The 26,191-nt window shown below is 35.9% G+C and overlaps 1 protein-coding gene across 2 annotated transcripts in view; it reads right to left on the bottom strand.

Moving 5' to 3' along the window:
* Positions 1-26,191, bottom strand: part of GPC6 (glypican 6) — a 1,116,910-nt gene that overhangs the window by 494,019 nt on the left and 596,700 nt on the right. The gene's annotated exons all lie outside the window — the stretch shown is intronic.

Raw genomic sequence — 26,191 nt, forward strand, 5'->3', positions numbered from 1 at the left:
GAAAAAGAAAGGGAAAGCTGTTTGGGTCATTAAAAAGGATAAATAAATAAAAACCAAAACAGACAAACAAAAACAAACAAACAAAAAACACAAAGAAAGTAAACCAAGCAAAAATCAGTCACAAATATAAAAATAAACTCTAATTTATTTTTAAAAAGGATTAATCAAGGGGATGTATTTTGTTCTTATGTGGTAGTTAAGAGGGATTCTACCCTAAAAATTCTCACCCAGATAATTTAGGCAATTGATCTGGGAAAAATGAAGTGTGAAGAAAGACTATATTATTTTAAAAAGAAGCCTCAAAATTTTTACTCTAGTTTCCATCCCAACCTTAAAATGATCTTTTGCATTTTATGAAAAATAAATTATCATTTCAGGAATAAACTAGTGAGGTGCGGTATAATTATAAAAGCATAACACAAATACAAAGTCCAAGAAGAAACTTGTTAAAATATATGTGGATTCTTTTTTTGTTTTAGTATGCTTTCCATATTTTACCAACAATACTAGTACTAGTTTTCTGTAGAAGGGTACATGCTTTCTGGTGATTAGGAGAATGAACCTCTAAGTAGATAAATCAATGTTAGAATCCTTATTAAAATGCCTAAGACATTATTGACCAGTTAGTCAATTGACCATCATTTTCAAAATCACAAGTATAAAAAAAAGTCTGCATCGATCATTAGCTCAGGAAAGACATGGTTCTTTACATTTATCAGTGAATGTTTGGGATGGGAGCTGTGGAAAAGAGAACCAGGATGGGCTTTTGCCAGCAGCAATGACCAAGAACTGGGATAGCATAGTTAGGTTTGATCTAACAAAAATAAGTTTTACCACATGGGATTTCTTCCTCTTAAAATAATATTCACAATGTCCCAACAGGAATTCCTTAATTCCTTTCTGATAATTTGCTGATTGTAATCTAGCTTACAGTGGATTTCATAAAACTTTGATTTATTTTTCCATACCATTTTTATTTGCAAGCTGATACCTCTTTCATATTTCTCTTTATAAGTATCCAAGTTTTGCCAAGAATTATAAAGTTTCTGTAAACAAAACCTCTGAGGAAAATCAGCATAAGACTTTGAATAAATAAGGTATGACCACAACTCTCTAGCTCAGATCAAAGAACAGAAGAAAAATGTAAAGGTTAGGGAAGAATGAAAGAGTTACCAAAATAGAAATAGAAACATTTTTAAACATCTGGTTATTTCCTTATGCAAGATTTGTAACATGGTAGCAGGGGGTACAGACAACACATGTCTGTTTTCATTCAGAAATAAATTCCATGTCTTCATATGTTTCCATGTCATCTTTGTTTCATAACTAAAGGTTTGAAGTCTCTAGAGACTCAACAATAGAAAGAGAGCCCAGAAATTTGAGTTAAATCATGAGGAAGATAAAAAATGAATCACTAGAGCATCTAAAATGGATATGGAAGAGGCCAACTGAAATGTTTGTCTTTTTATGTGCCAAAAACTAAATGCCTTAATTATGATTTATGAAGCCATTAATTTTTTTAGGTCTGAAAGTTAATGGAATAATGATTTTTAATTGAGCACCGAACTTTCTTAAGTCACTTTAAAAAAATAAGGAAGTACTTAAATCATATAGATAGTTCAGGAAAACGAAGAAAGATTTAGGACACACATTTCATCAACAATCTCCGATGTGTAGTTAAAGGCTAAAGGTGAAAAAATTTGTAAGACACAAATTATTTTCAGAACCAAAATGGATGCATTCATGCAATTGTGAGAGACTGACAATATTTAATCTTCAAAATGATCTAATTCATTATTTTCCAAACTACTTGATTAACCTGTAACTTCCATATAATCAGAAACATGTTTTTGAAGCACAGATGCCTGATCAACATTCCTTAATTAACACATGTTGTCCTAATATTTATGTTCGCTAAATAAATAATTTGATTTTTCCATGTCCTCAGGCCTTGACAGATACAAATAAAATTAATGGCAGATGAAAACTGGTTGTTTTGGACTGTATGTGAAATGACCTCTTTCAGCCTTTTTAGTGTCTTACAGCTCTCCATCACGCTGTTTATGAAATCTTCTTCAGTTAGAATCTTACTGCCAACCATTCCCTTTTCCAAACTTTATTCCAGTTCCTGTTTACATACATACATTTATTCATTCTTTCATTAAACATCTACCATATTCCAGATAATATATACCATATTTGTTTATGTCTCTGTTTCCTGGCAATGTCTGACTCAAGTTTTGCAGCAAATTTTTCTCCCTCCATGGAATTGCCTCTCTTTCCTCTGCATCTAACTAACTCTCACCCGTCCTTCAAGAATCAGCTTGTTTCACTCAAGTTCAACTTTTGTTTTTGACCACTCTGGCTCGCAGTGATCTTGGCTGCGAAATCTGGAGTCATTCTTGCCCTGATCTACCGGTATATAATTAGTGCACTCTTTTGTTGTTACTTAACTTCCTTGTCAATGAAGTCTTATTTGCTACAAGTTGGCAAGCTCCAATTTAGGGACTTTATTAAGTACTTCTTGTACAGAACTAAACACAATGCATATTCAGTGCTTAAAATTATGGGTTAAATGTGAGAAAGAATGATTAAATGGCTGACTGGCCGACTGTGAAGGAATGAATCTGACAGGTTGCCCAGAAGTCATCAAAGCACATAAATTATGTCAGGGAGGCTGAGGGAAGCATATATTTCCCAAAGGCGTCAAAAAAACATGGCACAGGAGACTACTTTTATTCAATGTAATGAGATGCAACAGCAATGCTAAAAGTCTCAAAGGATTGGAAAGCCAATTCTTTTGGAATCTGTTGCCATAAACTCCCCTGGCCCACTGCAATGAACACTTGATCTAAATTGATGAGACGGAATAATAGACAAATTGCTTTGCAGTAGGAACTTCCCCAAAACTTGTGTGTTTCCTACTACAGAATAAGTTGCAAGATCCTCAAACTATACCTTTCCAGCAAAAGGAGCTATTGGAAGACCATGATCACATATATTTTTGCATCTGGAAAATATAGGTGATGTTAAGGCATACAGGCATTGAAGATAAAAAGCAAGCAAGCAAACAAACAACAACACTGAATTATGCTGTCTTTAAAAACATGCAGTGTAGCCCTAACTGGTTTGGCTCAGTGGATAGAGCGTCAGCCTGCGGACTCAAGGGTCCCAGGTTTGATTCTGGTCAAGGGCATGTACCTTGGTTGTGGGCACATCCCCAGTAGGGAGTGTGCAGGAGGCAGCTGATCGATGTTTCTCTCTCATTGATGTTTCTAACTCTCTATCCCTCTCCCTTCCTCTCTGTAAAAAATCAAGAAAATGTATTAAAAAAAAAACATGCAGTGTAGCACTCATGCAGAACCTTTTAGAACCCTTTTTTACTCTATACAACACCTGCCTTCTTCTTCCTGAGGCTCACCTGGGCTTGTTCTTCCTAAACTCTGCTCTGAGTCTGCTGCCCTTCCTAATCCCTTCTGTCTTACATAAAACTTGGCCACATTTTTTTTTACAACATCTTCGATACCGTTGGTTTATAGCTGAAGAAATGTCTCCCAGATAATATTTAAACAACAGATTTTACTGTCTTAACAACCAAAACAGAGAGTCCAAAAATTTGGAAAAAGCATTCATTAGGTTTGGAAATTGATTTGGGTATTTCCTGGTTTTCGGCAACTCTTAAATCAAACTGGACAGTCTGCTTGCTGATTAATCTGTTTAGGACCAGAATCCATTTCATGCTTTAGACCAAAATAGGTTTCACGCACAGTTTCACCGGTGCCAGTGCAGACTTTGGACTCTTAAATGCTTCCCTAACATATGCCATTTCATTTTTTGTAACATGTTTATTTTTATGACTATTTGTGTAAAGTCTGTTTTCCCCACTATAAGCCCATAAAGGCAGGGATTCTGTTGTCTAATTTGTCGCTGCCTCCCTGTATCCTTATGGGGTCAACAGAGTTATCAATAAATACAATGAAGATTGAATGAATAAACAGGCATTTAAGCTATCACTAGAAAATATGACCATGTGATTCAATAAGACAATGGTTAATCTCCAAATACTCATTTAATTGCTTCATTTTTAGAGGCCAAGAGATTCTATCTGAAATTCCACAGCTGTATTTTTTTTCAATTATAGTAAATTAAGAAAAATATTCTTTGGATAATAGAAAACCTCCCCAGCCACCATTTTGCTGTGTATGTTTTTTGCATTCCTCTTATTTTTTGAAAAGGATACTAGAGTTTGAGATTATGTGAGCGAAAGCCAAGCAAGGATGGATGTAGGAAATGGGTGGAATGTAATAAAATATGTGAGGAAATAAATACATGACAAGGGGAATAAGGGAATTTTTCACAAGGTAAACTGTTAAGCATTTTCTGAGAAAACTACATATGTATCCCCTAAGGGCAGTCAGTCATCTGGTAGCTGAGTCTCCTTTCTGGTGGCTGGTTTTTAACGGATGAAGGGAGCAGGAGACTAGTAGTGTCTCGTAGCTGAGTGTTTTCAATCCTCAAGGAGTCACTGCAGATGCTGTAGCATTTAATAAGGCATATCATAAATCTGGAACATACGGATGCATGCTTTCAATATTTAAAAGAAAAATGGACAGACAATTCTAGCAGGAATCTGAAGAGCCTATTTTTAAAATCATTTATTCATTGGTATATGCTGTAGTTGTATTTTAAATGTTTGTGTGCTTTTTAAATAGAAACACATGATTTGTTAAAAATAAATACAGTTAATACTTGAGGAAAAATAGTTCTTACCAGTGAGGAAATTTTGTAAACAAGAATGAGGAGTCTTAAACCCATACTCTGCCTAGCCTTAGTTTGATGGCCTCAGTAATTGATGATGAGCTCTAAATAAGTGTGTGCTTAGATATTTTCATCTCTCTCTATTTTTATTGCTCTTGAAATTTCCAAGATTCAGTTCATATTCTCAATTACTCTGACAGTTTTTAAAGATGACTGAGCCAAGTGATATCCACATGAAATGAAACTGATGTGTGGATAAGGGGCTAATAGGAAACATAAAAACATTCAATATCAACTCAACAAAGCTTAAGAAGGGAAATATATTAGTCCCCCTGTCTGATTTAAAATTTAACTTAAACAGTGATTGTGTCTATAGCAGTGTTTCCCAACTTTGGGCACACCCCCCCCACAGGGGGGCAATTTGATTTTTAAGAGGGGCAATTTGAGAATGAGTTATTAACAGTGAATTTTTTTGCATTTCTTATGGTTCTAGGGGCCTCATATACAGTATATAAATATATATGGTGACATATTTATGCATTTTAGTTCTCTATTATATGTTTTAAAACTTTATTTTCTATGTTTGCATATCACTTCATATTATTATTTTTTTAAACAATTTCTTAGTGATTTCTTCCTCAGTACTTCAACTGTCCTTTCGTTCTTTTATTTTCCTCTTTCATGGAAGCCATCCATGTTCTTTGGAAGCTTGTTTAGACCAAGCTATTGGCCTTTTAGGCTTCCTCCACATGAATAAGAGTTCACTTTTTTTTTTCCAATATATTTTATTGATTTTTTACAGAGAGGAAGGGAGAGGGATAGAGAGTTAGAAACATCGATGAGAGAGAAACATCGATCAGCTGCCTCCTGCACACTTCCCAATGGGGATGTGCCCGCAACCAAGGTACATGCCCTTGACCGGAATCGAACCTGGGACCTTTGAGTCCACAGGCCGACGCCGACGCTCTATCCACTGAACCAAACCAGTTAGGGCATCTTTTTTAATAAGAAGAATTATATGTCACAGGGAGGAGCATCAGGATTTTAGAGATGCTTACGTGGGGCATGGCCAAAAAAGGTTGGGAACCACTGGTCTAAAGGTAACATCATTCTGATATGGGCAATAACACTTACATATTAAACCACATTTTTCCTGCTACACAGTTTTTATTCATTTCTGAGGGGAAACTGTTTTGAAAGTTTTTTTTTTTGGGGGGGGGGGAAGGTTATATATTCCCTTCTGTTTGTTGTAGTTCATACAAGCCTTTTGATTTTGTAAACAAGCCAAAAAATGGTCTGAGTTAAAAAAAATTTTAAGGTAAAAATGTGGTTTCTTGTGTTGTATTTAAAACTCATTTTTATGTGGGGATTACTACTAAAAGGAAGCCTTTACTTAGAGGTGGAAAATAAATCTGTATGTATTAAACATTTTTTCCTACTATGTAATATTTACCCATGTCTGTCAGGGGGGAAATGTGTTTTATAAGTTCGGTGGGAAATATTTCCTTCCATGAAAGCTGTCTTAGAGCATTTGATAAGGTTTAAAAAGTTGGAGCACAAATGTCAAACTTGAATCCATATGTCAGATGGCACCTGTGGGTGGTTATGATGTGATAGGAAATTGTTTCTTCCAGAATAGTAAAAGCCCAGTATTTTTCCATACTATTTTCTTTAAGGTGGCACGGGGCATTCAGAATACTTATTTGGTTTTATAGAAAAGCAAGATATGACCTGACTTAACTCTGGAAACCATCATGGTTTATATGCATGAACTTGCCCTTACATAGGTGGGGGTGAGAGGAGAACTACCAAAGGAAGAAAAATACCCCAAATTAAAATGCATTTTCTCTTGCTTCTCCTTTCACTTGAATCAGTTCCCAAGCAAGACTTCCATTTCATTTAAAGAATTCTTTAGAGACTAACCACATTGATAGCCAGAATAAAGTGACTCCTAGAGGAAACATTGTGTGTATAATGTGCCTCCACTTCTGTAACCTATTTACCTCATCAAGCATGACAGATGACTGCACAGCACAGCCTCGGATTCATGCAGGGTCCACAATCCAGACTCCTGCGTGAACATTACAAACATTACATATGTGTGTTTTTTTCTGTGAGATGTTAGTGTGGAAGAGTATGTCTTAAAAGAGAAAGTGCTTTCTCTCAACATTATGAAGGTCATAAACCACTCTGTATGCATTCAGTAACTTTAAAATATTGCCCAGAGGATGGTTGAGAAATAGGCATTTCAGAGTGAGATTACCATAAATCAAAAACAGAGGCAGACATAAAACCAGGATACCACATCCTTTTGTATACAGCTCATTCAAAAACAGGGTCTCAGTTTGAATTTTTATGCGTAATCCCAAACACCATTGCATTACTATTAATTGATGATCTTTGCCAGTATTTTCCTTTAACTTGTGAAATTGTAATCAATGTGAGTCAAGCTACAAATTCATGACTTAAGGTGAGAGAAAAACCATCACCACCAATCTTTTCTGAAGAAGAGTCAATGGCCAAGCAAACTGGGGGTTCTGGGTAAATATTAAAATAAAGTATAGCACAGTGCATTTGATTGCTCCTTGATCAAAAGCAATGCACTTATCCATAAACACATAGTGTAAATTTATTTTTATTACACAGTCAGCTTCAAGTTTGCCAAGATATAATACATGTGTGGCAAAATAAATGATGAGCATATGTGAGATATGTGAGCTTTAACGATAAAGAACTTGTAAAGTAATGAGGAATTTATTCAACAAAATAAATGCTCTTGTCTGCACTGGTCATCCTGCGAGGCCACATACACATAATACCATGATGAGACCCCTATTAAAACAAGTGTGGAACTTCTTTTTCAAAAAAAATTTAGAGCTTGAAGTAACTACAGATTAGAATATTAATGGGAACAAAGTTATGTCCTTCCGTGACAAATTATACTTCTGCCTATTGCTATAAGTTATACAGAGCTATTTTAACACATTGTGGACCAGTAGTCTTATCGCTAGCTTTACCCAGTGGCCAGATAAGTTTCAACTAAATGAGAACAAAAAATGTTTTACATAAATGTTAAAGGCACGCTTTAAAATTAAATACCCATTGCATTTTGAAGTTATTTATTACATGTTCTTACAAGCTAATATCTTTTTAAAGTATAATACTTGGTAAAACACTGTGTAATATGAAGTGGAACTAAACAAAGCTGGCAAATTCTCGTGATCTGTCCGCAATGTGTTAATTTTAAAGATGTGTGATTGGATTTCCTATTTGGCTTATGATTGGAGACCATGCAGCAAGCTTAAGGGTAATGACTAAATAAGAAGTCAGGGGACAGTAACGGCTTAGTAGAATCCTGAAGGGTACCCCAAATCCAGAAATCTAGGGACAAATCTACGCAGCAAACGTGGGTTGTCCAGAAGCCAAAACATATTAACTGAAATTATTATTGAAGAGGTAGTGTTATGATAGTGAACCGAAGGGTGTGTGTGGAGCAGGTCTTCCTGTCAAAGGCATCTAATCAGTGTCATCATTGGGTCTGTCATCCTGTCTGAAGCATCTGATATTTATGTGAGCTGAACGCCGACAGGTGTCCTTGATTGGGGAAAAGGTAAAACGACTTAGATAATGGTTATTGAAAGCTCCTTCTACGGAAGAGTCATATCCTTGGTTTTGGGAGAAAAAAAAAGATTAAGGTGTTCTGCTGCTAAAATTGAAAGATGATGGAAAAACAAATTTAGGGCAAGCCCTACATTTTAGAGACGGTAACAGAATCTCAATAAGGAAAATAACCAGCCAGTAAAGAGCAGAAGTGAAAAGAAAGTCCAGGGTATGTACTCTTTAGTGAATCCTTTTCCCACCACACACTGATTCATTTTCACATGGCAGCTGACAATGTGTATCCTGAGATTCTTATGGCTGAGCAGGAGAAACAGCAGCTGAAACCAGTAATATTAGGTGAATTCCAAGCTGATTGGACGATCAAACTGCAAGAGGATTGAGAATAGCCTGTTGACCTAGAAGTGGAACTAGACATGGAGCTTGGCTCTTGGTTTGTCTCACTCAACTTTTCAAATGTGATAAATGCTTATCAAGTTTGTAAGGTACTTGGAGCTGAAAGGAGGAGGCAGAATAGTTGATGAATTCACAAGAATGCCTAAAGCATTGTCATACCTCAAAGTAATTAAATGAATGAGTATATTTAAGTAAAAACATTCAGGATAAATAGAAATGAACACTGATACCCATGCTCAAATAATCATTGTATAAATAGAGTATGTGAAAGAGCTGATTTAATATAGGCCAGAAAAAAGAACCTAGTGGTTTATGTTATGTGGAAACTCTATGTGATATTACAGCTAATATGACAACCTTAATCTTCTAATACAACCAAAAGAAGAATGAATAGATTGTTGTAGATATTTCCATGTCAGCAGTAATTTTTGTTTAAAAAAGCAAATCAACTCAAGACACTCTTTTTGACAGTTTGGCAAACATTAAAGAAATTGTAATAGACAGACTTGATAAAAGTCAAGCTGGAGAGCAATATGACAATATATATTAAGAGGTTTTTTAAAAATGCATACTTTTGAAATTCTACATTTATAAATTTACATTAAGGCATTTTCCCTAAAGAAATAGTTACAAAATACATTCAAACATGTACACACAGGGATGAATATAAAAATGCTGCTATGGTCCTTGCAAACAGAAAACAGCATTTCTATCCAGTTAACGGGAAAGGTCTGAGTAGCTTGTGAAGACACATCTCTTAGTGAAACACTAGATGGATTTTTAAGACCCATCATTCAAATAAGATTTTGATTTATGAAAATGCCAAGAGGTTAATGACATGTTGTTGAGTGAATAAAGCAGATTACAGAAGATTGAGTTATATGAACTCTTTGGTCTGTTTTTGATATCTAGTATATTTATATGGTGTGCTTATATAATATGCAGATTTTATATATAAAATTGTGTTATGCTATGCAAAAATGTTGATTGTGAATGTACAACTTTTTTTGCCCACTTTTATTGCAAATTAATCATTTGTACCAGTATGCCTAAATGACAAAATGAATTTTAAAACAGACTAATCAGTATTCATGGAATTAAAGAGAGCACATGTAACCAGTAATTAACTTCAGGTCCCCATAACAAAATATTTGTTTTCCTGATTATTAAATCCATATGTGCTCAGGAAATAAAACTTAGAAAAATAATAAAAGTTTAGTTAAGAATATTCAGTGTTATTTCTCTTGCATTCTTTCAGTCAGGAAACTTACATAATAAATATTTTTGGAGTGTCTCTGTCTAGTTTCACTCTAGGCCAAATATCAATGTAGATTATAGATATGTTTTGGGATGGCTTAGCATTTCTGTTGTGAATACTTGCATACATGCGCGCACACACACGCGCACACACACACACACACACACACACATGGCTGATGGAGAATGTGTTTTCAAGAAGCAACTAATTTTAAGTGAATTGTGCAAAGACAAACTTCCTGTAGTTCTTCATGTGTTCCAATCCATTGCTTTGGACATCTGGCGACTGTGAGCTGTGTTTCTGGAGGGGGAGACTCGATTAGCAAATCGCTCTGATGGATGAAGGGCTATGAAAAGGACAGTCAGCACATTGCATGGCCAAGGTACAGGTGCCAGTTTAAAGGTGATTTCTCCTGAGGCTCAGATGTTAATAGAGACATAAAGAATAAGGACCAAACAAGGTAACCTCACCAAAATCTGCAACAAAGTAGAAAAAATTATTGCTGACAGTTGAACTCGTGGGCTAAAACACTAAACATAATGACATCAGTATAGTTTGCTTTTTTTACTGTTTAAACTGTTACAAATAGTAGTACATATGTCTCCTTTTTTCCCCATTGGCCTTCCCCCGGCCTCCCGTACCCCGAGGCAATGCCCTCACTCCACTCCCCCAGTGTCTTGGGTCTATTGGTTGGCTTTTTAAAAAAGTATTTTTATTGTTTTTAGAGAGGAATAGAGGGAGAGAGAGATAGAAACATCAATGATGAGAGAGAATCATTGATCAGCTGCCTTCTGCAAGCCCCCCACTGGGGATTGAGCCCACAACTCAGGCACATGCCCTTAACTGGAATCAAGCCCAGGATCTTTCAGTCTGCAGGCCTACCTATGCTCTATCCATCAAGCCAAACTGGGTAGGGTGAGCCTAGTTTGCTTTTTAACTGATTCCTACATTAAAAACATTTGCATAATATAATACACAGAGCAATGTACGTTATAAACATTAAAATAATAAGGCAATCAATCTGAAAGTGTGTTATAATTATGAATAGCCAGTGGGGAATGTGTTTTGTTTGCTTGTTAATAACTTTCACATTTCACTTTCCCTATAAGTCTGTATTTCTATTGATATGTCCATATTTTGTTTTTCCCTCCCTTTTGTATTTTTTTTAAATATATTTTATTGATTTTTTACAGAGAGGAAGGGAGAGGGATAGAGAGTCAGAAACATCGATGAGAGAGAAACATCGATCAGCCACCTCCTGCACACCCCCCACTGGGGATGTGCCCGCAACCAGGGCACATGCCCTTGACTGGAATCAAACCCGGGACCCTACAGGCCAATGCTCTATCCACTGAGCCAAACCGGTCAGGGCACTTTTTTGTATTTTTTAACATGTCTCACTAGTGTGATAGGAATTACTGAGGTAAAATGGCCTAACAGGTAACACACACTCAACTAATTTTATATTTCTGCATTATTTTTCATTTTCTAATTAACAAATAAACTATGGAAAAATAACTCAGTGATTAAGAAACTAGTTCTGTCATTAGTATGGAAAAAAGAAAATTTCAGAAAGCATGGGGATCATGTGGAAGAAAAGAAAATGAAAACCTTTTCTTTCATAAAAATATAACTTTTCTTGAGCAAAAACTTAAGTAAAACTTATAGCTAAAAAAAACTGTAAACCTACTTGTAATGTGCTACACATTGAAGCAATATAGAATAAATTACTGATGGATGTCATGCATAGATATTCTATACACGGATGAGCTTATACAGCAAAAGTAAAAAATGGACCTGACCCACATTCTAAGTTTTCACTTAAGAACTGTCCCACTATGGCAGTCTTTTTAGAAACAAAAGGGCTCTTTTTAAAGCACTCTTTATATAGCAATCTGCAGGTATCTGTCCTTGACTGGAAATTGAATCTGTAAACCCAGTCGCTAATCTATTAACAAATATTTATTGATCTTGTACAATAAACAAATCACTGAAGCCACGAGCAAGTTTCTTATCTTAATAGGTATAATAGAGGAGATAAGACACATACACAAATAACTGTAATGTAACCTACAGACTGCATACAATGAAAGATATGAAGAAAGCATCCTGGTAGTTTGGAAAGGGAAGCGATTAGTTCCAGTGCAATATAATAACCTACTGTTGGCATAGAAACCATGAGGAAGCACAGGAAATATTTGGGGCATCGCCTGTGGAATCATGGAATGCCTAGCTCTGTAAGGCAGACAGCCAGCATATGCGAGAGCACTCTGGTCACTGCAGAGATACCTGGCTTTACTTTAATCATCTCAATTTCCACATGCTTTACTTTCCCTGCCAAAACCATGCTTTTTTTTTTTTTTCTGCCTTAGATTTTGTTTCATTTTCTCCATCTTTTTATACAATTATCATTCAATGATACATACTCTGAAAAGAATCATGTTCTTAAAACTATTAAGCATTTCTTTTTTTAGTCAGATCTATTGTAACCATTTAAGCAAGTGTATTAGTTTATTAAACATTATAGAAGATAAACATATTCTAAACACTTGGCAATAGACACACACTTTGTCTGAAAGGATGGAATATTTCTTGTGCTTGCTTTCCCCTCCTCATTTCTAACTGACCCCACTATTAATTATGCTAAGTGAAATTAGCCAATCAGAGTAAGACAAGTACCATATGATTTCACTTATATGTGGAATCTAATGAACGAAATTAACTAACCAGCAAAATAGAAACAGACTCATAGATACAGGGACCAGACCAATAGCTGTCAGAGGGGAGGGGTGTTGCAGGCCTGGGTGTAAAAGGTGAAGGGATTAAGCAAAAAATAACAACCACCTCATAGGCACAGACAAGCAATGGTGATTACCAGAGGAAGGGGGTGGAAGGGGGTGGGGGAGAATATAAGGGAGATAAATTGATGAAAAGAGATTTGACTTTTCTGCCTTCGATTTAAAAAAAAAAAGGTTGTACCGAATGGTATAGTTATATCTATGAATTTCACTGAATTACTGGTTTCATCACAAGAGTAGAATGTAATGTGTAGTTTGTTGGTAGAAATAAGCCTTTGCGGGTCACCCTGACGTACAGGCAAGAAGCACAGATCACTCTTTAGGGGAGTGGCTGGCAGTGGCCTTGGTACATTTGGCAGTGACAGGAATGCAGGCAGCACTATTAAATGGCTAATCTCCCCCCCATGGGTCCAAGAAGGAGGAAAGAACACCTTTGACTTTTCACTGGCTGCTTCTGAAAGTTTAAGATGAGAACAGGTGCTCCATAGAATGTGAATGTTCTGATGTCTTCCACAAAGTTATCTTTATTATAAAGTAGCATGAATACCCAAGCCAGAGTAATCTTAGAAATATCTAGTAAACGTTACAAATAGGGGGAAGGCCTATATTAAAAGTCTGCTAAAAAGGGTTATTTATTTCCTTGATTATAACCATAGTCCCATAAAAATCTTTTTTCCTTTCCAAACATGGTGAATAATACGGTTATTATATTTACATTTAGAGAGCACTATCAATGTGTTTCTAACAACAAAAAATTGCTTCAATTACCCTGTGCCAAGTGGAAGAATTCAGAGTAATTTCTTAGAAAAAAGCCAGAGGTTATACTTTCAAACTGTTAGGGGAAAAACACACACAATATATTTCTTCAGGCCTCCCTATTATAGATAGCAGCGATTGACAGGCTGCATTAAAGAGAAGGGCCTTGAGAAAACTGTTGTGAATTAAGAACAACAAGTGAATAACATGTATATTAATGTTTCATAAGCCATTGAAATCAATGCTAACACATTATCCTTGTTAGGATCTAGAGCTATCCAAACAAATTTTTAAAATTAAAAAGTGGTAAGTAGTGTACAAGATAATGAATATCATAATTTATTTGATGTCATTTTAATGGATTCAATTTGCTTTTTTTTTTTTTGCCAGTGTCGAGTTCAATTGTAGATGATGTCTTGGCTACTATTGTAAATATATCTTTTGTGTTCAAAATTGCTTAGAAAATGCTAATAAGGTTTATTTCCTGCTCAGTTCTATTAGCTCAGCCCTTGAAAGCATAGTTCTTAGGATTTACAGACCATTTTTGAATAGTCAAGACCTCCCTATGGCACTGGGAAATTAAATTCGGTTTCTTTCCTGCTATTGCAGAATTCTTATTCCATCAGGAGTAATTTACTATAATTAGGGGCTATGTGTTCTGAAAATACAAGTATTTCTTTCATGAAAAATTTAATGTGGTATAGTTTTAATGTCCCTGTCAACTTCAAGAAGAAACTTACAACCATAAGCATCTGATAGAAGAATGTCTCGTCCCTCAGACGAGACCCAGGGGCTATCTCTGGTCTTCAGAGAGTAGAGTACTCCAATCAATTATCAGCCCACCCATTCTAGCCACATGATCAGATAATTACAAAGTTTTTTCTCAAGTCTAATCCAACTTCTATATATTGCAGGAGTTAATATTGCTTTGAATCTCCCTGTCACAAGGTGACCTTTTACACAGCACTAAGAGGGAACCTCTTACACCTCAGAGACATGCTGCTGGGCACAATATCTGAAAGAACCAACGATGATCAACATGCTATGCACATCTAATAAACCACATTCAGCAGTCTTAGGAAACAATCTTCTAAATTTGAGAAAAATAAATCAATCACTGCTATATCCTAGAATCTTTCTGAATTTCTATGATAATCTCACGATACATAAACCGGGCCGCACAAAATTGGGCTGACTGGTTAATACCTTCCACTTTGTATGATTGGAAGTTGATCAGGCAATGTGTCCTCAACTTGGAAATAACTGTCTAAAATTCATGTTTATATCTTTGTCAACTTCTCTAGTCAGTGTCATCTGTTCAGCAGATGCTAACATATCTGAAATGAAGGAACATAAAAACAGAAAGGACTTTGTAGGGTTGACTCATATGATGATATACAATGTTTTAAGGAATTCTTGGCTTTGTTTTGGTATCTCTCGCTTATGGTCAGCAGTTAACTGGGTTACACTGCTGACCATAAGCCACAATTCACTGACAGAATGCCCTGGTGAACCTTGGCAGCCAGATCCAGTTATGTTCATTAATGGGCCAATTACTTTATTAGTTTCAGATAGAAAGTCTTGCTTCCTTTGGAATCAATTGGGATTTTCCTCCTTCTACACACTGAAGAACTTAAACTGATTATGTAGTAAGTCTAAAAACTGTCTTACTTTATGATCCCATGTGGGGACCCTGTTTAGAGTGCACTGGATGGTCAAGGCTACTCTAAGCCTGGGCCTCGTAATAAGAATGTTCAAGGCTGAGATACCATAAACAGCTGCAAGGCCACGGTGATCTCATGGTACGTTGTGCCCCTCTGTAACCCAAATGATTGATGTGACTGTTGGCAACTAGCCTTCTTTGTCTCTGAAGTAATATACAGGTTACTGACCAAGTAGTCTGCTAGAGAATAGGCACAGAGAATGTAGGTCCTATGTGTGCAGGAGAGGATAGAGAGCTCAGACTGAGCTGAGAGCTGATACTGCTCCGATGTAAGGCTAAGAGCTCACAGGGAGCTCAGATATAGCCACCGTGTTAACCAGCCAGTGTGCTGGGCAGGGGAGACAGGAGAAGCTGCTGAGCCAGAGTGTGCTGGAGTCTACTGGGGCTGTAGCTCTAAGGGAGAGCTCAGATACTACTGCTATGTAAAGCTATAAGTCTATTGGCAGCTTGTGGCTGCTCAGACAGTGATTGTAGGTACAGAGACTGCTACTACTGTGTAGGAAAGATACATATTTACCAGCAGGTGTATGGCTGCCTATATGGGATTGCTGTGAAGGACTGTCTTGTCTGATGGCTATGGGGCCACTGGCTTCTGTAATAAAGACTCATTCTTATATACCCGCAACTTCTCATGGATTCTCTGTCTAAGACCCAGCATTCAAGACAGTTCAGTTCTTTGGCAGAGAGGCTCGGACCCAACATCTGTAACTAGTGAGCAGAGGATAAAGGAGGAACTTGGACTAAGTTCCCAACAGTTAGTACAATGGGTAGGGTTCATGAAAGAACCTGCCCTGGTGTAATGGGGAAGAATTTTTAAGAATATATGGACTCAGAGTAACTCAGAGCAGCAGTGCTGAGCAGTGCTCTTGCTGGCTCTGAATTCAATGAGATCGCATCATTTTAGAAACTAAAGGTTCAGAAATCATGTCATGAACTCACCAATTTAACACAGAGGTTCTTTCATGATGGTATATAGAGAGATCACTAAAGTGTTGCTATAAATCCCCCTAAATTATCTCTTTACTCCAAAGGTCAATCTGCAATCTTCACTCATAAGAAGTATCTGTATCAATGACATATTCAACTTATATTGTTAACTCTTTTTTAAAAATGTATTTTTATTGATTGCAGAGAGGAAAGGAGAGGGAGAGAGTTGAAAACACCAGTGAAGACAGATGTCTTCCTCCTGCATGCCCCCTACTGGGGATTGAGCCTGTACCGGAGTATGTGCCTTGACTAGAATCAAACCCTGGACCTTCCAGTCAGCAGTCCAACGCTCTATTCACTGAGCCAAACCAGTTAGGGCTATGTTGTTAACCCTAGATCGTATTTATTAGAGCTAAATCACATTTATCATTATGTTTATTATTTACTTTGGTGTTCTCTCTCATCTTATTGCCACATTAAAAATACAATATTTAGTGAGTCAAAAATGTATTTGAAGGCAAATACATTTCAGATTATACATGCTATCCTTGGTATTCATCATGTTTAAAAATAGGATCGCATAACTTTAGAATGTGTTACTTGTAGTATACGTATAATCCCTAAACAAAGTAATCCAGTGTATAAAGGTATATATTTATCTACATATAGACTCTTCCACCTTGGAAACATACATTATTATTCTTGAATTAAGGTGAGAAGGAAATCATGTAACACACCAATGTGCACACAATTTCATAGGCAATTAAGTTAGAATGTGTGTCAATAGTTCAATAAATTTCAATATAATAAGTTTGGTTAAAAAGATGTATTCCACCTATATCAAAACAAAATATAGCCCTAACTGGTTTGGCTCAGTGGATAGAGCGTCGGCCTGCGGACTGAAAGGTCCCAGGTTCGATTCTGGTCGAGGGCATGTACCTTGGTTGCAGGCACATCCCCAGTAGGGGATGTGCAGGAGGCAGCTGATCGATATTTCTCTCTCATCGATGTTTCTAACTCTCTATCTCTCTCCCTTCCTCTCTGTAAAAAATCAATAAAATATATAAAAAAACAAAAAAACAAAATATAATTTAAAATAAATGATATAAGTTCTGCTTTTTTAAAAAATATATTTTATTGATTTTCTGTTTTTTTAGGTGACACAATGGACTCACTAGAATTGAAGTTTGAAGATCAAATTTCCAATATTCTAAATTTTATTAGTGAAATAGTATTGAGATAAAAGTAAGAGAAGTAACACAAATTAATCTAAATGGATATATATGAATACCAAACTATTCTACAAAACCCATCACATGTCTGTCAATCAATATTTAAAGAGTCTAATCACAAAGGAATCATGCAGTGAAGGAGGAATCAGTTTAAATTTTTATGGGTATTCTATTTCATCCTAGTTTTGCTAGCCCTCATTCAGAACAAGGGGGAAAGGGTAATAATCTATATTAGCATGATGCTTCCATATGGCCAAACTTTTCAAGGTCAGAATAAAAGTTTTCTATCTCCAGCCTGATACTTCCCAGTGACTTTTATGCTGCAAGACTTAACAAGGTCTGATACAGCCAGGATTCTCACTGGGGACCACCACTCAGCATGTTCCCTTTAGCAACAATCCAATTTATGCAACCTTATGCATACTGCCACTACTTTTAAAGCACTTCCTAATTTTCTAGTATTGAAGCTCAGTTATTTTTGCCTTTTCCTCAACAGCATCATTGCCATTCTAGTAAATCTTCCAATTATTCTAACCTTACTCCTTGCATTCAAAACAAGACCACGTTCTAAAAACCAGAGAAACTCTTAGAATAAAATGTGTTGATACTGATAGTTGTGGACACTTTTACCAATTTAAAACCTCAAAACTTTGGCATAGACATGATTTTATTTTGGTTAAATTCAATATTTTATTCATTCTGTGAGAATGCACTCATAGCTATTTCAATAGCATTCCAATTAAAGCAACTGTGCAGAAGGCTTCTCTACATGTTCTCATAATAAAAAAAAAAAAAAACAACAATACCAATGGTTTAACTATATTTTCTCTTGACTAAAATCCAACTGAACTATGAATATAACTGCTAGATGCATCACCAGCAAATACCTCATTCTCTGATACATATAAGAGGGTCAATTTTTTTTACTTTCCCATTTTCCATACAGTTAGCTTTCTAAGTTTTCCTCAACTAGTCAATTATGTACTTTATTCATATCTCTAAAAATATGATGGTGATTTACATTTACTGGTTTACTTTTTAAAAATTCCTCTAGTATTACAATACCACTACAATTCTAGTGTCAATATAAGTGCTTTTAGAGATATATCACTCATGAATTAACAATTTTTTACATTTTATTAATAAAGAAGCTTAAATGTCTAAGGTACAGTATAGGTATATGCTTTTGTTCAAAGTCATACTGTGAAGAAAAATATTTTTTCCCATTCATCATTATTCTTAAACATTTTAACTCTTCTAATTATTATCCTTTGCTTAATTTTGCCTCAACTATGACTTTGCCAAATATTTTTTAATGTCACATGATTGTGGCTTAGAGCTATTGCTTTGCAAATAACATAACTTGGCTCTCTATGAACAAGTAATACATAAATTTATTGTCAGCCATTTATTCATTCAACAGATATTTATTAAGCATAGTGTAACTAATAAAACAATAAGTATTTTCATGATTACTAATACACACAAATATATATATATTTAAAACTATGGACTGAACTTGAATTGGTAAATGTAAAATCTGTGACAGAAGGCATCAAATTTCTTTTTCAGCTTGAAGCATTTGCCCATGCCTATGTACTCAGCACATGGTAGATGCTCAGTAAATGTTTGTCTTGTAAGAAGATGTGCAGAAAACTTACGTATGGAAGAGAATCATTACCATGGAATCATTAAAAACAGTTTGAAATGGAAATATCTCAAATAAGCCTTGAAACATGGAAATAATTCAAAGGCAAACTCTTTCTTCCTCTCCTTCCTACAGAATTTTGTTTTTAATCTCTATCACAGAAGTTGTCTCAATGTATTTTAACTTACCTCTCTATATGTCCACCTCTTATTCTAAAATATGTGGAATGTGTGTTCTCAGTTGTCACTTATGGGTCATAAAGTCTTTGTATCCTCACCATAGCTGCATTTCTTCAAAATACAGATGATGATTGCTCCATTCATGTGATAACTAAATAATCTTGGAACTTTATTTCATTTTTCAAAGAAAAGCATCATACTGTTGATTGTATAACTTTATGCAAGATTTCACATGCAAGTAAGTACATTCTTTGAAGTTTTTAGAGATTTATTTTTTTGTCCCAGAAAGAAAACTATAATCTTAGATGACATTTTAAAATAATCACCATAGTAACATGCTCTCAAAATTTTCACTCTGCAAGAAGTTACTGCAGTTTCATTTACTAAAAGAGCTGAATTTTGGAAGATATTTATTTAAAATATTCATATTCATACACTTCTACATTTATGCAACTTCAGTGTTCAATGCTCATTCAAGACAAATAATACATGTTAAAGGGTTATCTCAAGCTAACCATACATAAAGACTGCATTATACATGTTTGGGTTAAACATAGATTTTAAATTTTATATAGGAGCTTATGAATGTGTTAAGTTTTAGGGGAAAATTCTAAACGATTTTGCTACCCACTATGCCTTATCATTTATCCATATATTCTACTATATCAAGTGCCCCACTTTTGGCAGGCTTCAAAGAATTTACAGGTAAGAAAGGAAAGTGGGTTATTAAGTGCCTACTCGATAACAGGCTAACTGCTAGGTGCTGAGCACTGAAAGATTAAAAAGTCCTTGAAGAGCATATAGCCTAATGAGGATAACAGAGAAACAGACAATTACACTACAGCCCATTAACCATGTTGGCAGAGTGTAAATTGATAGTCATTCTGCAGGGCAATTTGGTAATGTAAAAGCTTTAAAAACTTGCATACCCTTTGGTCCAACAAGTCTCCTTTTAGACATGCAGCCATTAATCTCTGGGTGCTTGGTTTCCTCACTTTGCTTTTCCTATAATTTTACTATAATCATGCATTACTCTGCTATCATAACAAAAGTGGTGAGATTTGGAAACTGAGATGTGCAGGATGGACAGAAAGGAGGAGAGAGACAGGAGGCAAGACTGTAGGAGGTTAGAAATCTTGGAAAATTCTCTGGGGAGTCAGGATTTTAATTAAGGGAGTAGGAGAGAAAAGAAACTATGGGACATTCAAAGCACTTTTATTAAGAGATGAGAAGTATACAACAGCAACATTTCACTGAGGGATATGACTGGAAATAAAAATTCCCGAATAAATTGCCTCTCCCAGTGAGCCTATCCAAGCCTGCCTCATGGAAGGGGGTTTATAGCACTTTAGGTAGCCAGAGAGAACTAGTTTGCATGCCAATTGAGTTGACTTTGAAAGAAAAGAGCTTTTCAGCCTGCCATCTTCATCTTAACACTGTTTAAATTTTGTCCATTAGCTTCCAATTGAGATGTTTTGTTACCAACATGTCTAGATAGCCTGTCTTAAGAAGCAAAACAAAGATGTTTATTCTTTAAATTCTGCTAATCTTTACACCATAAAATCATTTACAGTTCATTATTAGCTATGAACACCCATAGTTCCAAATAAATAATTATGTTTAAATTGCTTTTAGAGGGAAACAGAGACTATCAGAGCAGGCCCTGCTCACCGGCACATTGCACACCAGCTCCACTCACATCCATTTATACCAAACAGGCAGGGAAAAGGAACCGGCATCACCACTGGGATTAAATGCAAGGATTGTTCCCAGACTCTCAAAGGAGTGGCTCATAAACAAAGAGCAGCAAAGAAGCATCGAATGATGGTGATTTTGCTACATCGAGAACTAACAAATTGACAATCTGGGGTTAGATAACTTTGGATTTTAATACTGCTGACCTCCTGTTCCTTCTTGAAATTTCCTTTTCTGATGCTTGAAAATTACACGTATTTCTGGTCTTTCTTGCTTCTTTTAACTACTCTTCCATTTCTGATTTCTAAGAAACTCTTGTATCTTGTCTGCTTTGCACCTGCGTTCCTTCTCTCCTCATTGACAATTATTCTTGCTTTTCCTAATTCTTCCTCTTTTAAATGTATCTTCTCCCAAGATGTTATCCAAATCCCTCTTCTCTTCTATCTTACCCCTCATCCTCCCTACACATTTATTCATGCCAAGGCTCTCAGAATGTCCAACTTTTTTTTTAGATGAATATCAAATTATTCCATTCAGCATCAACATTTTCCCAATGATAAACTCTCATGTTTCCATCTGCTCCCTGGATAGCTTGAAAACTTATTGCTTCTCAAACCAAATTTACAATGTCCCCTCTGACACCAACAGTTCCACCTTCTGACTCTTCTATTTATTATAGATACTACAGTTCCTCAAGTCATCTATGAGAATCACCACCCTCAGGCTATTCTGTCTCTACCAATGCCATCAACTACCAGGATCCTATCATAGAAGGCAAAGTAACAGAAAAGGCATGATCTCCTTCCAATATTGCAAACCTTAAATTTACAACTCTTCTAAGATAATACAATAAGAAATCCCAGTGATGACATAGAATAGATCTTTATCCTTATGCTACTTATTACTATTGATCAGTATAGACAGACTTAATTAAGGAAGCATTCGTTGGGAATATAAACTAAAGAATCGGATTCCTTAACTCAGATTTCAGTGATTTATGAGTCTATTGTAAACTAATTTGCAAAGTTAAATAATAATGGGTCTTGTATTATAACATACTATCTAATGCATTGTAACAGCTTCTTTGAAATAGAAATTTGAAAGCTGAATACATTTGAAAATTATGTGATTACTCCTCATTTTATTATTATACTTTAGCTTTATTATGCCACATAAGGCAAACAAAATTACTTGATTTAGAGTTGCTTAAGACAAACAGGGCGGATGGGCATTTTTTTCCAGGTTCTGCTATCAAGTTTGCAGACATTGTCCTGCAAAAAATCAGCTCTTGAAATCTAACAATATCATTAATTCTCTATTCCTCCTTTTTAAGCAATGTACAAAAAAGGTGCAAATAGGTATGTTTTAAAGAAAAACTTGCAAATATTATACCTATTCCTACTGTAATTCTTATTCATTGCAGTTGCAGCAAGCTGTTTGCTTTCTGGGGTCTATGCAAGCAGCTATTCCATGCTGGCTCTTCACTATTGGTCAGCTCTTGCCTCTGGCACCTCCATACTGCAACTAGCTTTGGTATTCAATTCATATTAATTAACTCCCTCAGCCTTGTTAGAAACATCTTATTAATTTTGACACCAGCTTTTCTCACAGGACCCACTGAGTTCTGCCACCGAGTCCCTCTCTGGGGAAGCAACTTGTCCTCTGTTCGCTGCAGAATGCCTCTTCCTCCACGATTGTGTCGTTGGTGGGTTCCCCTAATGGCCTTTTACTAGCAGGAGACAGTTGATTAGCTAGAATATCTCTCCCAAGCCATCAGAATCATTTATTGGGCACTTGTTAGGTGTCACATTCTATGCTAACTGCTGTCTCTGTATTATCTCATTCATGATACATGTAGTTCCTACAAGACCATGTTTGCAGGCACTGCTCTCAGAACAACAGCACGGTATTGAGCAAGATGGACTAACCTTTTTCTCAGGGCAAGCGATGAACGGTAATTAAGAGAGTGGGTTGGTAGAGATTACTGATTGTAATTTTCAACATCTCTGGATTATTTGAATTGATCCCCTGGTATATTTACAACTGGGACACAATAAAGTTCTTTTTTAAAGTTTTTAAGAAGATTATGGTGGGTCCATGACCAAATCTCAATGTCTAAGAAAACACTTCTGCTGGGGTTCATATAAGAATCATCATCTACTTTGCGAATAAACAGTAGAGTTGCACATGGAAAAGGGAAAAAGGAGAAAAGTAAGTGGCAGAATAGGACGTGTTGAAAATGATCTTGGGACACAAAATAAATATTGAGGCCCAGTGTGCAAAGTGTATCTGGATACTTGAAGGGGCCTCATCAAATTGAAATTACTTTCTTCTGTTGTGCTCAGTAATAATTAGAAAAACAACAACAATGAATCAATTTACCATATAACTCATATATTCTCTCTCACTCACGTTTGTGAGAACATACTATAGACCAATGTTAGGATGAGGGCAGCAGTGCAGACGGGGAGACGTGGTAACAGTGAGGATAGATTGAGAAGTTTCTATTTTTAACAATAAAACAGATCTTTGATTTCCTGTTGTATTAGTTTTAAACATACTAAAAAGCTAACAAAAATCCATTTGAGTATTTCTACATGTAAGTGTTTTTCCCTGGCAAGTTTTAACTTTCAAATTGAATTTTGCCTCACATACCTTCAAATCAACTTCAGGAAACATCAGGAGACTATTGAAATTTCCTCAATGACAAATAATCTCCTTTGATATTTCAAAAAAGGCTTTTATGTAAATAACGTCAGCACTTATTGAAAAATAACATTGAGCACTTGTATTTGATTCAAAGATCATAAATTTGAATACATGAATTCATATAAATTAGCAATCAGTCTGAAAATCTGCTTTAGTTCTTTTCTTGCTTCTTCTCTGAAAAATAGGAACTATATTAATAAAAAAATAAATGTAGTGAAAATGAAATGCAAAAATCATCCTCATTAATATACTGAGGAAAAAACTTTTAAGTACACAGTAAAAAAAAATATCTGAATTTCCATCACCATATTTTTGCTTTTCTGCTGTTTGGCATTCAAAGAGATCCTCATTTAGAAAGACAGAGGCTGGCTTGGTACTTTTTGCCAGTAACACTGGCTTACAATAATAAGGAGAATAAATAAAAGCAGTGATTTCTACAAGAGAAGTGTTATAAACGTATAAATTATACTTACATTAAAAAGTGGAACTCACTGAAGAGGTGTTATAACACCTGACTTCCAATCGGCTCTGATGTAAGGGAACTTTTGGGAAAAGGGAAAAATGTGTTTTCCATAAAAATGTACTCTATACTTAGGTGTTATTGTGAAATTCTGGTGTGATGTGTAGTCTGCTGTTACACACAGACCGAGGGAAAGGACTGTTAGCATAGATCACATGGGTTATTTTAAGGACAACCGGTCATCGTCCCCTATGAACTCATTATAGTTTAATAAACCAGAACTGTGATATTTTGACCTGTGCTTATTACCTTAAAGAGCTAAGGGGAGCATGATTAATATGCTGAGCTCAAGGCTAGGGGCTTTATAAACAATATCTTCTTTAATCCTCACGACACTCCCTCGAGATGGTGTTAGTAACCCACTCTACAGCTGAAAAATCCGGAGCTCTTGGGCATTTTAAGTAACCAGCCAAAGGTCAGAAATCTTAGTAAGTGACAAAGTCAGAATTCACAAAGAGCTCAGAGTCAGAGGCTGTGGGATGCTGAGGCGTGTGTCCTCTCTTACACCTTGAGCCACCCACTCTCTCCCGCCTCCTCCCATTTTAGAGACATTGAGTACGGCTGCCACAAAGATTAGTAACGTCATACAAAACCTACAAACAATTTGCACTGTCTTGCTTTTGGGGGGAAAGGAATGGACAGCAGAAGTAAAGATTAACAAGTATCAAAATAATAGAACAGAAATGACACAGTCTCTATTAAAAATATATAAAGTCTAACTTTAATTGCTTATATTTTTCACATGTAGCAGTGTTAATATTTAATTAACATGAAATTAAGATATCTACAGTTAAGATATATAAGGGGTGTCCCAAAAATGTATACATATGCTTTGAATAAAAGCAGTGTTTATTAAAATATTTCATTTTCAAAATTGAGCTAGCAGCTGTTAAAGTGTGTATACATTTTTGGGACACCATGTATACATATCTTGTACATATATAAATTTTGATATCTTATATATCATGTATATATATATATATATATATATAATTTTGATTGATTGCTCTATCTATCTGGAGAGAGATAGTTTTGACAACACAGCTCTAGGTATTTTAAAATGTAGATTCAAAATATTTGATATGACCAACATAAAAAAGTGGAATCTAATTCCTGTCCCCTTGTATTGGGCTGATTACTATGACTTGGTTCTGGTCAATAAAATGTGATACCATGTACTTTCTAAGGCTGGTTAGAAAATATAAGGCCCCTGCCTGGCCCTCTCTTGTAACCCTCACCCCAGAACCAGTCACCGTGTTGCAAGGAAACTCAGGCCATATGTAGGACTCATCTCAACAGCTCCAATCAAGCTCCTCACCAGCCGCAGGCATCAGCCCCCAGATCTGGGAGTGAGTGAGCCTGGTAGCTCCCTGGCCTCCTGCTGTCCCAGCTGAATCACATTGAGTGAAGCAGAGTCCAGCTCTCTGTGTGAGCCTTGCTCAAATCGCATATTCATGAACAAAATAGACATTGTTGTTGTTTTAGGTTAGGCAGTATATTAGTTTGCTGATAATTATAACTACTTTTGCCATGCGTTGCCATACATAATACCACACACTGGGGGGCTAAACAACAGACATTTCTATCCTCATAGTTCCAGAGGCTAGATAGAAATTCAATGTCAAGTTGTCATCAGGTTGATTTCATTCTGAGGCCTCTTTGGCCCCATCTTGACATACACATTCTGAGGTACTGGGGGGTAGGGCTTCAACATATGAAGTTTAGGGGGACACAATTCAGCCCATCGCAGTAAGTATTTGTGTAGCTAGTCACGCAGGAATACATAATTAGAGTAATAATCATACTATTTTATAGTAGAAGCTAGCCAAATTTGTGTTCTCCAGTATATTTTTATAGGAAATAACTTAATGTCACTAGGGCACAAGATTATTGCTTTCATAAAAATAGTAGGAATATGTGTAGCAGGAGCAGATGTCTTGGTAAAAATAACCACAGTGAGGCGGATAATGAGAG

This window comes from Myotis yumanensis, unplaced genomic scaffold (genome assembly GCF_028538775.1).
Source record: "Myotis yumanensis isolate MYYU_CA2020_CCGP unplaced genomic scaffold, mMyoYum1.0.hap1 SCAF_3, whole genome shotgun sequence".
In the NCBI taxonomy this organism is placed as follows: domain Eukaryota; kingdom Metazoa; phylum Chordata; class Mammalia; order Chiroptera; family Vespertilionidae; genus Myotis; species Myotis yumanensis.